The sequence below is a fragment of the Peromyscus californicus genome, unplaced genomic scaffold (assembly GCF_007827085.1).
Source record: "Peromyscus californicus insignis strain IS unplaced genomic scaffold, ASM782708v3 Scaffold_23__1_contigs__length_62951481, whole genome shotgun sequence".
NCBI lineage: Eukaryota > Metazoa > Chordata > Mammalia > Rodentia > Cricetidae > Peromyscus > Peromyscus californicus.
In genome coordinates this window covers 27269003-27287528 of record NW_026294534.1, presented here as the reverse complement: position 1 = coordinate 27287528, position 18526 = coordinate 27269003, and positions in this window count along the sequence as shown.

The following is an 18526-nucleotide window of genomic DNA, read 5'->3' as shown; positions in this document are numbered from 1 at the left end:
CTAGAACAGGAGGCATACAGCACCAAGATTCTTGGAGTGCAGGGTTTTGAGACACTCAGTGGCTCTGGACCAGGAACTGTAACAGCTCTTGTCTTCTGGGGAATACCCTCCTTTTTCTTTTTTGTCCTTCTACATCTCCCAACACCTTGTCCAACCTTCTCTGGATTAATTTTCTTTCTGCTTCCAGTTTTCCTGAAAGTACAGTGACTGATAAGACTTCCTATGGTAATAATAATTCTCTCCTTTTTTATCATAGAGAAGTATTGTGAACATCCTCTACCTAGTGGTTGCTAGGTTGCTCTATGGTTAATACAGAGTCATTTAATTTCACAGTATTATAATCCCACAAAGGAAAGCATGTTCCTAAGAAACACATGTGGAGTAGTGAAGGTCTCTATGAAAAGAAACAATGGGAAAATACACATTTAAAAGTGTGTTTACTGCAACAGGATGAACTTGAAAAACCAGGCCAGACTGCCCTATATTTATGGTATTTACTCTCTCTAATCATAAAGCCACGTGTGTGGTCATCTGCAATCAAATTTCATCTCTGCCATCTACTGTCAACTTGGCCTTAGGTCTCTCTGTGACTCGTTTCCTTATGTGTAAAATGGGAATAAAAATCGGCCTTGGGAGACAGCTCAGTCTATAAGGTACCTGCCACACAAGCATAAGGACTCAAGTTCCATTCTCAGAACCCTCATAAAAGCTGGGCATGGGGGCTGGGGATACGGCTCAGGTATTAAGAGCACTTGTTGCTTCTAGAGGACCTGAGCTCAGTTCCCAGAACCCAGGTCAGGTGACTCACAACTGCCTGTAACTCCAGCACCAGGACATATGCACATATGCATGCACACATACCCACACCCATACACCACGGGTGTGGGTGCCAGCTAGTTTTATGTCAGCTTGACACAAGCTAAAGTCATGTGGGAGGAAGGAGCCTTCACTGAGAAAATGCCTCCATATGACTGGACTTTAGGCAAGCCTGTAGGGCATTTTCTTAATTAGTGATTGATGGGGAGGGCCCAGCCCATTATGAGTGGAGCCATCCCTAGGCTGGTGGTCCTGGGTTCTATAAGAAAGCAGGTTCAATAAGCCATGAGGAACAAGCCATGAAGCAGCACTCTTTCATGGCCTCTACATCAGTTCCTGCCCCTAGGTTCCCGCCCTTGAGTTCCTGTCCTGACATCCTCCAATGATGAACAGCGATATGGAAGTGTAAGCCCAATAAACCCTTCCCTCCCCAACTTGTTTTTTGTCATGATATTTCATCACAGCTGTAGTAAGTCTAACTAGAACAGGGGTGAATAAAATAAATCTTTAAAAAACAAAACAAGCTAGGTATGGAAGCACATATCTGTAAACACTGCAGGGGAATGGAGAGGAGGGAGAAAAACACCAATCCTGAAGGTCAGTGGCCAGATGACCTAGAAGACATGATGATCTCTGGGTTCAGTGACAGACCTTTTCTCTAGCAAGTCTTTCTCTGTACTGCCAGCTCCCTAATAATGACTCAGAGACTTATTAATTATGAAAGCTCTCGGCCTTAGCTTAGGCTTGTCCCACTAGCTCTGATAACTTAAATTAACCCATTTCTACTAATCTACGTTCTGTCGTGTATCTCATTACCTCATCTCACCATACTGCTCATGCTGCTTTCTCTGCCTCTGGCTGGCGACCCCACCTTTCATCTTCCGTGAGTCCTCTCTGTCCCCAGAAGTCCCACCCAACCTCTTTCTGCCTAGCTATTGGCCATTCAGCTCTTTAGTAAACCAATCACAGTGACACATCTTCACATAGTGTAAAAGAATATTCTGCAATACTTTTCTCAAAAAATACGTTAGTGACTGCGGAAGATAAGCAGCCTCAATCTCCGGCCTCCATTCATGTGTGCGCGCGCACACACACACACACACACACACACACACACACACACACACGTGAAACCATAAGCACACATGAACATATAACTCTCTCTCTCTCTCTCTCTCTCTCTCTCTCTCTCTCTCTCTCTCTGTCACACACACACACACACACACACACACACACACATACACACACACACACACACGCACGCACGCACGCACGCACGCATGCACAAACACACACTCAAAAGAGACTTATCACATTTGGTAAGGATCAAATGCCCTAATACTCCATCCATATATCACCAGAATGTTTCACAAGCAAGACTGATGGGAAAGGAAGCCTATTTTATCGCTCATCCATTTAAAATGTATTTAGTGGAAGAAGATCTATCTCTGTTCATAAGTGAAAAGAGTCAGGTGGTTCCCAAATGCTTCTTCTAAATAATAAAAAGTTCTATCTAAAGCCAGACATAGTACCAAAGAACAGTGACGTTAGGATGTTGTGGCCCATATACCAATAAAAGTTTCAGGTGTCATCCAGTTTCCCGCTGCTGGGATCTTCTGAAGAGAAGCCGGTTTGGGAGGGCAAACCTCTATTTTCTTTTTTTCACTCACTTTATCCCCCTAATCTTGTACTCCCAACACGGCAATTATAGTTTATCAGCTGAAGTGGGAGGAAAGGTAAGGCGGAGGTGGGCAGAAAAGAAAGGTAAGGATGGGGTGGGCAGAAAAGATCTCCCTTAACTGGTTCTTTTGGAAAATGCCTCTCTCTCTTCCAAGCTTGACAAATGACTAAGGGTACCTATATCTCATGGTATTTGAGTCTCCCACCATGAGGTTGACCGTGCGTCACATATGGAAAGCTATGTATCTTCTTCTGGTTGCTGATTAGGAGTCACTCCATCAGCCATGTGTCTACCCACATCATGTATATGTACCTGTGTGTTCAGACCCACTCCATGTGGCATCGATGTAGCAGCCCAGGAAGCTCCTTGGCTGGGGTTTTGGGAAGCTCTAAACCAGTGGTTCTCAATCTGGGGGTCAGGATCCCAGTGAGGTCCCATATCAGATATTAGGATTCATAACCGTAATAAGTTACAGTCATGAAGTAGCAACAAAATAATTTTACGGTTGGGGGGGGTCACCACAACAGGAGGAACTGTATTAAAGGGTCGCAGCATTAGGAAGGTTGAGAACCACTGCTACAGCAACCTCTTCTCCTGGTCCAGGATGCATTCTTTGCCCTGATAGACCTTAGATGCTCACAGCATCAGCAACTCCCTTTCAAACTGCTAGGGGCATCTCTGGCCCTCTAGACTTCCCAGGCACGAAATACAGCTCACTGTGGCTTGACATGGCAAGCTTTCCAAGGTCCCAAGTGAAACTGGCTTGAGGTAAAGAAGGAAGCATTACTACCAACCACTGTAGCCAACATAGAAAAGGATCCTTAGTGCTTCTCTTTCCAAACACATTTTCTCAAAAAATGTTCTCTCTATTTCAGTGATTTTTACAGGCATGCTAGCTCTTCTGTCAAGGGTAGACTGGTCAGAATGGCATGATCTTATAAGTTTATAGTGGAGCTGAAAGCCAATTGTCTGGAGATGCGCAGTGCATGACTTATACGTTTGTGGTGTGAACAAACCTCTTGTACTGCCGCCACCAGTCACATAAAAGTATAGCACATATAATTAGGTACACCACATAATGCTTGACAGCGGTAGTAAAGGGCAGTTACTGGTTTGCGCTTACTATGCTTGATTTCATATCATTATTGTAGACTTGCACTCCTACTTATTAAAACATCCCAGGCTTCACTGGGAGCAGCAGTGTGCATCTCATGTTTGCCGCATGTCTATGTGGAATGGGTGGCCTGTATCATCCCAGTATGTACTGTGATGTTTGAAGAATGTTGAAACTGCCTAGGGACAGATTTCTGAGAAAGCAGCCACATTGTTAAATGAAGCACGGCTGCACTTGACTTTGGCTAAAGGGGTCAAAGGTTCTCTAACGCCTTTCAATTTTTTTTCCCAAGCTGGCAGAGACCTCACCATGTAGCTGGGAATGACTTTGGGTTTGGGTTTTTTTTTTGTTTGTTTGCTTGCTTGCTTGCTTGTTTTTGGTTTTTTTTTTTTTTTTTTCTTTTTTTTTCTTTTTTTTTTTTTTTTTGAGACAGGGTCTCTCACTGTGTACTTTGGATGTACTGGAACTCACTATGTAGACCAAGATGGCCCCAAACCCACAGAGATCTGCCTGCTGCTTCCTCTGCCTCCTGACTTCTGGGATTAAAGGCGTGTGCCACCATGCCTGAGGGCGAGCTTGAGTGCATCCTCCTACCTCCATCTCCACAGTACTGGATTAGAGGTGTGCACCACCATGCCTAGTTAAAGAGATGTAGGTGGTTAAACCCAGGGCTTCATGCACGCTAGGCAAGCATTCTATCAACTGAGCAACAACCCCCCGCCCCCAGCCCATAAACCAAATCTCACTTTTTAAGCTTTCTTAGTTGACCGCTTTGCAACTCAACTTGTTATGTGACATCGATTGTCTTCATGCTGTATTTGACCAAACCGTGAGAGGAGCCTGATGTTTACACCTTTAATATATGAAGAGACCCTGGAACAATGCCCACCAGCTGTTCACTATTAACAGTGGTGGACACAAAACAGGACACATGAGTAGTTCAGAAAAGCAGGTGGAACCATTGTGGAATATCTCTCCAGTTTATTTTCATTGTATCAGAGATAGTCTTCTCTTTGGAGTGGACTAGCTGCTTTGGACTTAAGCAGAGCATTACACTTGTGACCCCTCACTGCCAGTCAATGGTGCTGTGAAAGGGTTTGTGAGGCAGTAATTCTGGCCTTTATGGAATAAGAAAGGGTTTAGAGTTGGGACACTCCGCAGGAAATATGGGGTATGAGTAGTATCCAACCTCCTTGGGCAATCCAGTGTTATTATTTCCTTCAGCAAAAGTAATAGGGGAATTGAAGGGCACTGGCCACACACTTAGAATAATTTTTCATGGCTGAATTTTCTAAAGTAAAAAGCTCTTAAGCTGAAATAGTTCTGTGGACTGACAAAGACATGTTTTTTCTTTGTTGCTGTTGGTTTTGTTTTTGTTTTGTAACTGCAGTTATACTTCCTCTTCCACAGAAAGATGGATGATTTGCTGACTTTGGAGGGAATCTATTTCTCTCCCAGCTGGAAGGGCCTACCTGAAAGCATGAAGCTCTTTTTAGCCTTGTTTTCTCTTCCATGAAATGGGTATCACAACCCAGTCCTGATCAGTTTACAGAGCTATTCAAGAATTAGGGGTGGGAGTGTCTGCAGCAGTGACCAAGTAGTTAAGAGCACTTGCTACTCTTGCTGAGAACCCAGACTGGGTTCCCAGCACCCACATGCCGGCTCACATGACCTATGCATTCCAGTTCCAGGGCATCCAATGCCCTCTTTTAGCTTCCTCGGGCACTGCATACATGAGGGGCACATATACACATGCAGGCAAAACATCCATACACATAAAATAAATACATATTTTAAAAATAATTCAGTGGCAAGCATGTACAAAATAGTCAAAAATATTAATTTATTATGAAAGTACAGTATAATAAGAAGAAAAGAGAACAAGACAGGCTAAATATATGGGGATGAGGAAGGACTGAATGCAGACTGTGGGTAATGAATATGAGTTATGAAAGAGGATATGGGCCTAATTGTTTTCCTAATGCTAATTCTGGTATGGGTATTTGCTTGTTTGGGGTGGTGGATAAATGCATCACACATTTTCAACACTGAAAGTGTAAAATTTAATGTGAAGCTTCACAGCTTACGCCCAGAATGCCAATTCTAACTTTGCAGAAATTAATTGAATTGGATAGTCTTTGGGTCTGGCTAATTTTGGTGTGTAACATTTTCTTATTTATTTGCAAGTTTTTGTAATAAACTTTATTAAAATTATAATAGTTACAAAAATTAAGGAAAAAAATTGCAAGTACCTAATTAGTCAAGCAAAGCAACTAGCTTTGCTGCTCTGTTTCTATTGAAGAGAAGGAAACCCCCGGGAACCAAGAGTGGTCTGTCTAATGGAGGGGCCTACACAACCAAACATTGACAAGACAGTGAACAGGACTGGTGAGTTCATTTCCTTCAGTAAAAGACATTCCAATTTCTTCCACCAACACAGACTACAGAACAAAAATGAACCTGTGTCTACAACATTGGGATTATGATTTATTTAGAAACTGAAAGCCACGTTTCCAGGTGCTTGACTACAGCTATGTTTTAACAGTTGAGTACGCTATGATTCATCCTGAGGAGCAAGAAATGATATAGCCTTCATCAATTTGATCTCTAGTAAGAAGAGAGAGTCAGTGTGGTAGATATGTTGGAGTAAGTAAACAGAAAATCAAATTGAAATAATGAAAAGTGAAGATTTTACATTTTTTTTTCAGTGTGGAAGATTACAAATTGGGACCTATGATGCTGGATTGTGAACAATAACATAAGCATGAACATACAGTTTACTTTTAAAGGTAGAATTAGTTGTACAGAGTACATGTATGACTGTGCCTTCTGCTCATGAGTGAGCTCAGAGGCAATAGCTCTATCACTCTCTGGAAGAGTACACTGGGTAAGGTCAAGAAAACACACAGTGAGCTTGAATATTTTTGCATGTTGCACAACAAAATAAGGAAATGATGGGAAAAAAATAAGAACATGCACAACAGACCCAAGAAGCAGCCTGAAGGAGATCTGTTTAGGTCAGTCTAAGGAGAGGAGAGAGGGAGAGAGAGGAGGAAGAGTAGTAAGTCACATGTCCGTAGTGATATAAAGGAATCACCAAGGTAGGAAGGCTCGGTTGCAGTGAATTGTTAACTACAGCAGGAATGATGGGAAGGAAGAGTAATTTATTGACTGGCCAGCACAACAACGGCCTATTGGGACGGGAATTGTCAACAGATGCTAAAGCTTGTGGGTTGAAATTTGATAAAGCACTGACATAGTTTCCATACACTTCTCCCTTAAATATTTATCAATTTCAAATGGCATCATTCTGATGTTACAGTAAAGAAACCTGACAACAGCTTGACCAAGCAATATTGGCTGTTACTGTAGTGCAAACTCTTCCTCCAAAACTCATATGTTGAAGTGCTAATACCCAATACTTCTGAATTTAACTATTTTTGGAGAGATCATCATAGATAGGAGTAGAATACAAATACAAATACAAAATACAAACCCAAATCAAATAGGTTTTGTACATGCTAGGCAAATGCTCTACCACTTAGATATATCTCAGCCCAGCATTGATGAAGTTAAAAGTGAGTAATTAGGGTGACCCATGTATGATTGCTATCCTTACTAGAAAACTAACCTGGATACAGGCATACTGCCTTAGTTTTCTACTGCTTTGACAAAGCACCATGAGCAAAGCAACTTATGAAAGAGTTTATTGGGGCTTACAGTTACAGAGGGTGAGTCCATGACCATCATGGTGGGGTGTATGGAAGACAGGTAGGCAGGTATGGCATGGAAGCAGTAGTTGAGAGCTGACACCTGATCCATAAGCACAAAGCAGAGAGAGCTAACTGGAAGGATATGAGCTTTTGAAACTCAAAGCCTGTCCCCAGTGACACACCTTCTCCAACAAGGCCACACCTCCTAATCCTTCCCAAATAGTCCCACCAACCGGGGACCAAATATTTAAATACACGAGCCCACGGAGGGCCATTCTCACCCAAACCACCACACATCCACAGAGAGAAAACTAAGTGAAGATGGTCATTTACAAACCAAAAAGGCTCGAGGAGAAACCAATCTGTTTGCACCTTAATTATAGACTTGAAGTGTCCGAAATTGGGGAAACAAAAAGTTCCTTATTTAAGCCATCCAGTTCATGGAACTTTGTTCTGGCAGTCCCACTTGTTATCACTTGAGATAGGATGACCTCATGTTGTCTCTAGTGTGGTATGTCAAGAAAACCACAGAGAAAGTTCTATGATCCTTCAGCCAGAAATGGCTGATCCCAGTCTGAGGACCTGACAAGGGCAGACTGATAACACCAAACATAAGGGGAAGGTCTGTGGACCATCAAGATAATGAAAGACCAGAGAAAGCTGAGGAAAGGTCCATACTGAAGGAGGCTAAAATAGCATGGCAACTCGCATCATGTATAACCTTGAAATGAACCCTGAGCCAGAAAATAAAAAGATGTTGGAGAAGTTGGAAAACTTGAGTAAGGCCTGTAGGTTATTTGGGGCAGTAAGTTTGCATGAGTTTTGATTCCCTGGTTAAAAGAGTCGTGTGGTGGTCATGAAGAAAATGTCCTTTGTTTTGAAAAAGGGAACAATGGACGTACATCTTGGGAGTCTGGGTGAAACAGCTGTATGAATTCTTCATACTGATTCTGTGCCTTGTCTATGTACTTAATGTCTAAATAAGTTATATTTATTAATGTACTAATAATTTAAATAACACCACTTCACATCTATCTCATCTATTTAAAAAGCCCTTACATGCTATATTCCAAAACTGCAGATATTAAATATTCTGGAAAACTCTCTTCCTTTACTTATTACATTTTCTTTTCTTCTGTGTTTTGAGACAGGGTTGCATGCTGCTTGGATTGGCCTCAAACTCATTGTACAGATTGAGGCTGACTTTGAACTTCTGACCCTCTGGCTTCTACCTCTAGAGTCCTGGGATTGCAGGCATGCACCACTATACCTAGTTTTACACAGTGTTGGGATTCAAACCCAGGGCTTTATGTGTGCTAGACAAGCACTCTCCCAACTGAGCCACAACCCAGCCCTCATATCAATTGTTTTGTAACTGTGTAAACCGAGTTTATTATTTCATAATATTCATATTTATATTATTTCCACTATGATGTATGATTAGCCTTCCTATCTAGTCTGAAACCCTTCAATATGAGATAAAAATGAAAATCCCTTGCCTTCGGTAGTGTAACCACTGATGGCCCAGTTCAATGACCACTCCAATCCAACAGCCGCACACACAGGTGGCCCTGGTTAAACTAAATGGAGTCATAGAACAAAACCAAAAGTCATGAATCTGAGAAAGGGCTGGTAGGCGTGGGACAGAAGCTAGCAGGAATGGGAGGAGATAGGAAAGAGGGGAGACAGCTATCAAAGTCCATCACACATGTGCATGAAACTGCCAACTAACAAAATCAATTTTAAAAAGATATTTCTTAGGAAAAAAATTAAAATTCCAAGGCTCTCCAGGTCTATCAAGTAAAACAATTTTAGAATTAGAAGTAGAAATCTACACTGCTCCTTAGATTCTCACCTGATCCTTATGCACACTAAAATGTATGAACCACTTTCATGTGGTTTCCATAATACCCAGGTTGAGGGTTTTGATGATCAAAGAACTTTCTGTAAAACACACACACATACACACACACACACACACACACACACACACACACACACACACACACACACACAAAACGCCAGGCATGGTGGTGCACACCTGTAATCTCAAAAGGTCAATAGAGAAGAATTATAAGTTTGAAGCCAGCTTGGCTTGTATAGTAAATCTGGGGCCAGCTTCAGCAACATAATTATACTCTGTCCCAAGAACAAAACAAAACAAAACACATTAAATTATAAAATATTCAATTTAAGTCATATTATTTTTATTTACTCAGAGTAATTGAGAATATTTTAATGGGTTCTTGGAAATCATTTTTGTTTAAATTACACTTAAAATTGAATTTAAAATTCTTGGAGTACAAACCCTCCCTTCAAAATTCTGTGAACACGCTCCATTGATTGTTGAGAATTTGTATTTCAGGGAGATCTGAGGACAATCCTTTTGTTATTTTAAAGACAGGGTGTAGTTGTTTTTTGTTTTTTGCTTTTTTTTTAGCTCCTTGGGGGTCTGCCACCGAGCTATCAAATAAATACATAGAGACTTATTCTTATTTATGAATGCCTGGCCTTAGCTTGGCTTATTTCTAGCCAGCTTTTCTAACTTAAATTATCCTGTTTTTCTTCTTCTACATTTTGCCTCTGGGCTTTTTAACCTTTCTTTATTCTATATATCTTTCTTTCCTTCTTACTCCGTGGCTGGCTGTGTGGCTAGGTGGCTGGCCCCTGCAGTCTTCCTCTCCTCCTCCTTTTCTCCCTCTTCCCTCTTTTTTCTCTCGAGCCTAGATTTCTCCTCCTATTTATTCTCTCTGCCTGACAGTCCCACCTATCCCTCTCTTGCCTAGATATTGACTATTCAGCTCTTTATTAGAAAAATCAGGTGTTTTCGACAGGCAAAATAGCACAGCTTTACAGAGTTAAGCAAATGCAACATAAAAGAATGCTTTTATGTCTTTGCATCACCAAAAAACATTCCACAGTACAAGCAAATGTAATACATCTTCAACTAATATTCCACAACAAGGGGGCCTTACCATGAATTCAGGAATGCTACATAGACCATGCTGGCTTTGAAGTCATAGAGATTCCCCTGTGTCCGCCTCCTGAGTGGTGGAATTAAAGGTGTGTGCCACATGCCCAGTGACAGTCTAATTTTTGTTCTCTTCGAGTCCTAGCATTTTTATACCTAGACGATTCTCTAATCTTGTGTTGTTTTCATTTGAAAATGTGTCAAGATGCATACTAACTTTGCTGTATCGCAGTGGCTGCTTTTCTTGTCACAGTAATCTACTGACCTGACGAGAAGCAGCTTGGGGAGGGGTGGGTTCACAGTCTGAGAGGGTACAGTCCACCTTGAGTATCTGCGAGTGGGGACACATAGCCGGTGCTCTTCATATCGTGACAGAACAGGAAGCAGAAACAGGACACAAACTAGGGTGTGCCATAAAACTTAAGGTCCATCCCAGTAAGCCACTTCCTCCATTGAGGCTGCCTTTGAAATTTCATGACCTAACAAAGCAGTCATCAGTATACTGGGAAACAAGTATGCACACACAGGCGATTATGGATAGCATTTCACATCAAACCCAAACCACACACTGCTTTCCTATACAGGATAATTTCCTTCACTGTATCTTCCATTAGTGGTCCATGCCAGACACTTTCAAGCCTTCTCAACCTGACTTAAGTACTTCTGCCTTCTCTTCAAATCCATTCTTGTCTCTTGTGCTTCGACACCCCATCCTCATTATTATATTTTGTCAGAGTTTCATGAAATGTCCATTTATAATGACATAATTTAAAGGCAAAGTAGGGGTATGTAACATTTTGGGAATGATATTTTCCTATTCTGTAATTCTTTTAACTTATAAAATGAATCATATATACAAAAGCTTTTTAAAATATGTTGATGGTGATGATGATGATGATGATGATGATGATGATGTAAGTCCTTTTTATAACTGAAATCCAGAATAAGAAATGGAGCTCAGTGTTTTAGGAGCCCTCTTCATGCCTTCCATTAACCGGCTTTTAAAAATGTTTTCACCTGGGGATGGAGCTGTAACCTGGATATTTTAGTTTTCAAAATATTTGGTTTTGAAAAATTAAGAGACAAACACAAAGGGAGAGTGGCCATATAAGGAAGAAAATAATTGACACTTTTTATGAAGGCTCCAGGATCGTTTGAATGGCCCCTAAGTCATAGACTGGACTCTTTGATAGTTTCCAGATCTTCTGGAAGTCTATGGACAAAGTAGTAAGTCCCTCCCGAGGAACTGGGCCTCTTAGGGGTGTCTCCCAGAACTACAGATGGTGCATCAGACATGGAGAAGAGACCTGGCCAGACAGAATGGGCTGCAGTAGATTTTCTCCTTCTTAGTTTACCAAGCTTTGCCTTCACCTTTCGAGTAGTTCAAAGCAGAGTATGTTTTGGGGTATAATGACGATCTTCAAAGACGCGTCGTGGGACTCAGAGGGAAAACCAAGAATTTAATCAAGTCTTGCTTAAGACAACGCAAGGGCAGATGAACAAAGACAGCTTCCCTGGACTCTACTCACACCTTACACAGCATATACCATAGCATCGAGTAGCTTTGCAGTGATGGTATTGAGCATGCTTTGTTCTAGTTGGCTTTCTGTCGTGATAAACGCCATGCCCAAAGGCAACCCGAGGATGAAAGGCTTTACTTCAGCTTACAAGTGACAGCCCACCCTTGAGAGAAGCCAGGGCAGGAGCTCCGTCAGGATCCTAGAGGCAGAGAACTGAAGAGCGGGCACAGAGGAACACTGCTTACTGGCTAGCCCAGCTTTCGTTCTTATACAACTCAGGACCACCTGCCCAGGACCAGCACCACCCGTGGCAGGCTGTGCCCTCACCACATCAGTCATTAAGAAAATGCCCCCCAGACATGCCCGATCTGAGGCAGGCACTTCCTCCAGAGGTTCTCTCTTCCCAGGTGACCTGAGTTTGTGACAAGTTGACAAAAGCTAAGTAGCACATTCCTGTCTCTAAAGCTTGTATTTCAGAAGAGGGTGACATGGAGGAGAAGGCTGATTGGGAAACTTGCTGCCGGACATTCCTCAATGATTATTTTTAACTGAGGGTGGGAAGGGGTTTTCATTTTCCCTACAGATTATACGAGCTATCCAGTACTTGATTATAAAGTAGATTCTGCTTAGATGACTTTGCCAGCTGTACGTTAATCAAAGGGGTTCTGGGAAGGTTTACGGAAGCTGGATTCAACTGGGATGTTTAGTAGGCACTACTAACTGAGGCCAGTTTCAATTTATATTGGCTTGAGGACTCCTTTGAGAGCTAATGAACAAGTCGGACATGGTGGGTCACACTTGTAATGCCAGTACTTAAAGGCAGAGGCAGGAGGTTTATGAGTTTCTGGCCAGCCTGGACTACATAGTCCGACCCTGTTCTTCAAACAGTTAAACAGCCTGTGTGTTTTCTTTATAGATGGCCAGAGGCCCTAAGGAAAGAGCCTTTCCATCTTCTACCAGGAGGGTGAAGTCTAGCTGGTCTATTCTGGGAACTAGGTAAGAGCTTTGGGGGAGGAGGAGGGGGGATCCCTTAATTCCCCTCAGGAAGAGTAAGCACCCTAACCCTGCCAGGTCAGCAAGGCTCTGGGACTCCTGCTTCTTCTCAAACCACTCTCTCCCAGTTGCCCTTGTCTTAGCTCCCCTCTCCATTCACCTGCAGTCCTGGGCATACCCTAAAGCCCCAGAAACTGCTCTAAGATGTTGCTATGTGACACAGATCTGCTGGGCTTTTCCATGGCTAGCTCGTGTTTCGGGGTTCTTGGGTCTGTTAAATAGACTACTGATCCTCCCCACCCCCAGCTTCCAAAAACATAATCGTGGTCTCTTATCCTTTAGTCTAGTCTTTGGGGAATTAGGTTTTAAAACCTAACCTCTATTTTATGGTGTTTAAGGTAGGGGAGGACAATGCACAAGTGCAATTCACCACTCCAGTATAGAAATTCAAGCACTAAACTTCTTTGGTAAGATCTTGTTCTGCTGTGGAGCATTCTTTTGACTTACCTGTCTTTGGCAGAATTAATCCCGTCCTTCCAAGACTTTTAGTGAAATGCAAAACATATTTGATCCTATTTTGTTTATGTATGCCACCTGCCCGCCAAAATAAGAATGGCAAAATATGAGGAAAAGGTTGTAGTCCCCTCTTAAATAACAGCATCCGTCACAAAACACAGTAAAAACAGAAACAAAACAAAAAAAAACGATAGATTTGCTAATATAAGGATATACAATAAGTGACAATCCTTTTAAAACTTTGAACACTTTCATATACATTTTCCACTGGCTAAACCCACTGACTATTATATATATATATATTTTTTTGGAAGCAGGGTATGGGAGATTGAACCTAGCACTTCATGCATGCTAGCCAGATGTTCTATAACTGTGTTCCTATCAATTTTCAATTGCTATCTCCTCAAACTAAAACTGAAAATCTGTTAGTACTTTCAGTGATGAAAAAACCGATGGTTAAACACAATGTGCAGGAAGTTTGGGGTCGACTGCCCTCTGCAGGCACTTCAAAGAACTAACGTCCTGCACAGCAAAACCAGAGATTGGTGGTAGTAAAATTCAATACAATACAGAATTATTCTTCTTCTTCTTCTTCTTCTTCTTCTTCTTCTTCTTCTTCTTCTTCTTCTTCTTCTTCTTCTTCTTCTTCTTCTTCTTCTTCTTTAACAGAGTCTCACTATGTATCTCTGGCTGGCCTGGAACTTGATATGTGTAAACCAGGCTAGGCCCTGAACTCATAGGGATCTGCCTGTCTCTGTTCCGCACATGCTGAGATTTAAAGATGTTAGCCACTGTGCCTAACTTCTATTTTCTTAATTTTCTAAGTGCACATGCACAGAATTTGCAATCAGAGACAACTTGTAATTTTCCAAATCACTCGACGTTTCCGATGCACACTGTTTATTTTGGAAGAATTTGGAGGTAGAACACGTTATCATCAGAGCGGTGTGACACTGTGGTTCTACCTGTGTGGTAGGAGAGAACATGGCAGTACGGCAGCAGAGAGATGAAGTCCAGTCTTCAACTGCTTTCTCCACTTACTCCATTTAGGACTCCAACTCATGGGATGCTGCTGCCTGCCTTCAAGGAAGTCTCCTCCTTCGTTAAACTGACTCAGTTCAGCTACACACTGTGGTGGTATTGTGTTCCCCAAAATATTGTGCACCCTAATAAATTTATCTGGGGTCAGAGAACAGACAGCCACTAGATGCAGAGGCTAGAAAATGGTGGCACTCACGCCTTCTATACCTTTCTGCTTTTTACCATCACTCCCTGGGATTAAAGGCTCACTTCTTGGGATTAAAGGCGTGAGTCACCATACCTGGTTGTTTCCAATGTTGCAGCTAGAGTTTTCCTGCCTGGCCCACAGTCAGGACAAATCTCTCTCACCCACTAGTCCCACAGCTGCTCAGACCCAAACAAGTAAACACAGGGACTTATATTGCTTACAAATTGTGTGGCCATGGTAGGCTTCTTGCTAACTGTTCTTATAGCTTAAATTAATCCATTTCCATAAATCTATACCTTGCCACGTGTCTCGTGGCTTACCGGCATCTTCACATGCTGTTTGTCATCTTGGCGGCTGGCAGTGTCTCCCTCCGCCTTCCTGTTCTTTCTTTTCTCCTCTCTGTTAGTCCCGCCTATACTTCCTGCCTAGCCACTGGCCAATCAGTGTTTTATTTATTGACCAATCAGAGCAATTTGACATACAGACCATCCCACAGCACAATGTGGCCTTGAACTCACAGAGATCAGGGGATTTCTGTCTCTGAAATGCTAGGATTAAAGGTGCAAGTGCCACCATTTTCTGGCCTCTGTATCTAGTGGTTGTCTGTTCTCTGACCCCAGATAAGTTTATTAGGGTGCACAATATTTTGGGGAACACAATACCACCACAACACAGAGAAAGAGAGAGAGACACACACAGACACACAGACAGACACACACACAGACACACACACAGAGACAGACAAACAGACACACACACACACACACAGACACACACACACACACACACACACACACACACACACATGCACACACGCATGCACGGAGAGCACAAATCGATTAGAATGACTTACAGGCCAATTAGTCCGTTTAGTCCAACAATGTCCGTCTGCCAGTGGAAAGGCCAAGAGTCCACTAGGCTTGATGTCGGTGAGTCTTCAGTCTCACTGGAATGCTGACCAGGGAAGGAATACCTCAGCAGCAGGACAGGTGAACTTACTATGGAGAGTGGAGGCAAGCGGGCCAACAGCAAAATCTTCCTTTTTCCATGTCCTTTTATGTAGGCTGCCACTAGAGGGTATGACCTAGGCTTTGGAGTGGGCTCTTCCCACCTCAAATGATCCAATGAAGAACCGTCCCCCACCCACCCACCCACCCCCACACAACAGAAGAAAATGTACCCAGGTACTTGGGATTTGGTTGATTCCAGATGTATATAGTGTTCTGCCTGCAAGTCTGAAGAGGGCAACAGATCTCATTGTAGATGGTTGTGAACCACCATGTAGGTGCTGGGAATTGAACTCAGGTCCTCTGGAAGGGCAGCCAGTGCTCTTATCCTCTGAGCCATCTCTCCAGCTCCATGATTGCCTTTCTTATGGGATCAAATATCTGAAGTAAATCAACTGAACATCCCTGAGCTATTGCTTGGCTCAATAAAAAAAAAAAACCCACAAAGATAAAAATTAATAAATAAGAAAAATAACAGGCAGAAACAGCTGAATAATAAGGTAGAGATTTGTGGCACCTTTTCCCCACTGAGTCATAGCAACAACCCCAAGAGAGATTTGTAGAATCAAGATTATGGAACTTTTCTAGGAGACACTATCACAGAGATCTCACGCTGGAGTCCCTTTGGCTCCCTGGTCCTTGTGAATTCTGCGGAAAGAATTCAGAGGAAAAAAAGTATAGTATAGAAAAATATTATTGTTGTTATTATTAATACTATTATTATTATTATTTAGTGTGTACATGTCTGTGTGTACACGTCCTAGGAGGTCAGGGCAGTCAGTGTCAGATCCTCGGGAGCTGGAGCTACAGGCAGTTAGGAGCCACCCAATGTGGGTACTTGAGAGCAAACTTCAGTCTTCTGCTCCCAACCACTGGGCCACCTCTCTCCCTCCTGGGTTTATGACAGAGAAAATGGAGCACTTTCAAGGTGTACGGACGGTCACCGAAGGCACCGTTATAGAGGACATACTCTCAATGAGTGAGTTTGGACAAAGGCCAAAGAGACCATGCCAACCTGTGCTCTAGTTAACTGGTTAACTAGACCAGTTCTAGTCTCTAGAATACAGTTTTTCCTAGGGGATGGGGTTTCCGCCCCTTGCACTGGTGATTGACAGGCCCATTTGGATCAGGAGGGAATGGAGGTGTGCTCTTGTTCTGTAAGGCCTCGTGTGAGGCAGATTAATCTAGAGACATGGCTCAGATTCCAGTTCTCTGACTAGGAACCACAGTCATGTAGTTTTAGTTTCTGGTCTTACAAGCTGCGGCTGCTGAAGTGGGGGAGGAGTCTATCATAAATGACCTCCAATAGCTTGGAGAAAGAAAATGAAGATACGAGAAATAGAAACTTAAGAAAGGCTGAAGCACAATGTTAATATCTCTATTATGAATCCCAGACAGAAAAGAATTGGAGGAAGCTACAACTTCAGGAACCAATGAAGAGGCTGGAAATACAGCTTAGCTGGTAAGAGCCTGCGCTGCTCTTGCAAAGGACAAGTGTTCGGTTCCTGCACCCACGTGGCAGCTGGCAACCATCTGAAACTCCAATCTCAGGGGTTCTCACGCTGCACGTACATGCAGTGTGCATAGATGGACATGTAGGCAAAATACTCATGCACATAGAATAAAATTAATGAAATTTTTTCTAGAAATACTATAAAACTTGTGTTTTGGACAAAGAATCTTTTTAATCTCCCCCCCACCCCCCCCATCCCACCCCCCACCCCCCACCCCGTTAAGACTTTAATGCAAATGTTTCAGTCCTCCAGAACCAGAAAAACCATTGTTTGCACAAAGAACTGCTCTTTTATTCTAGGACCTGGATGGCCTGGCACAGTGACCCTTTTCCCCTTCCTCCATTTCCAATTCTTTTCAGACTATCCAGTTGAATAAGACTGAGACTGGACCCCAGGCAACATGGAAGAAACACCACCACCACCAAAGTTAGAATAAACACCAAACACACTTCCTGTCTCTTGTGTGTTCACTCTTCTGAGCACGCCCGCTTGGTCAAGAGTAAAGTTTGCCTTGCCCAGACACTTCATTTGGAACGGTGGTCTCTTCCTTTGCTTCTCAAACTTACTTCTAACACCAGCACCCATGTGGCAGCTCCCAACTGGTTCCGACTCCAATCCAGAGGATACCACGCCCTCTTCTGTCCTCCTGGGGTACTGCACACACAGGATGCAGGCATACCTGCCGGTAAAACACCCATGAACACAAAGTGGGGAGCGCATGATGAATGAAAATTTCCCTAAATGAAATGATTAAAAAATGCCAGAGAATGCCAAACAGCAACAGAAAGGGAGGAAATCCTGTAGATTTAAGCGTGCAACTAGCCGAGTGGAAACCTGCGGTATCTAGACATGAACACATCTGCAGAAGGGCAAAGATCACACTGGCCGTTTTTTGTTTTGGGGTTTTTTTTCCCCCTCTCTTTTCTTTGGTTTTTCGAGACAGTTTCTTGTTTTGTTTTGTTTTGTTTGTTTGTTTGTTTGTTTGGTTTTTTGAGACAGGGTTTCTCTGTTTAGCTTTGAGCCTTTCCTGGAACTCACTCGGTAGCCCAGGCTGGCCTTGAACTCACAGAGATCCACCTGCCTCTGCCTCCCAGGCGCTGGGATTAAAGGAGTGCGCCTATGCATAGCTCTGTCTATCGTTCTCGAACTCATAGAGATCCGTCTGCCTCTGCTTCCGGAGTGCTGGGATTAAAGGCATGCGCCACCACCACCGCCCGGCTCACACGGGCCGTTTTCAAAGCAACTTCGGCTACAGGAAGGAAATACACAGGCGTTTTGAGTTCCTGGGGAAAAGATCTTAAAACCCGCAGCAACCGCTAATGACGGCGGCTTCAGAGACGCCGCCTAGGCAGCGGGCAACGCCTTTGAAAGCGCGGCTCGGCCACGCCCACTCCCCCAGGCCACGCCCCCCCGGCCCGGCGCGCCCGCGCGCGGGATCCTAGTCCCGCCCACG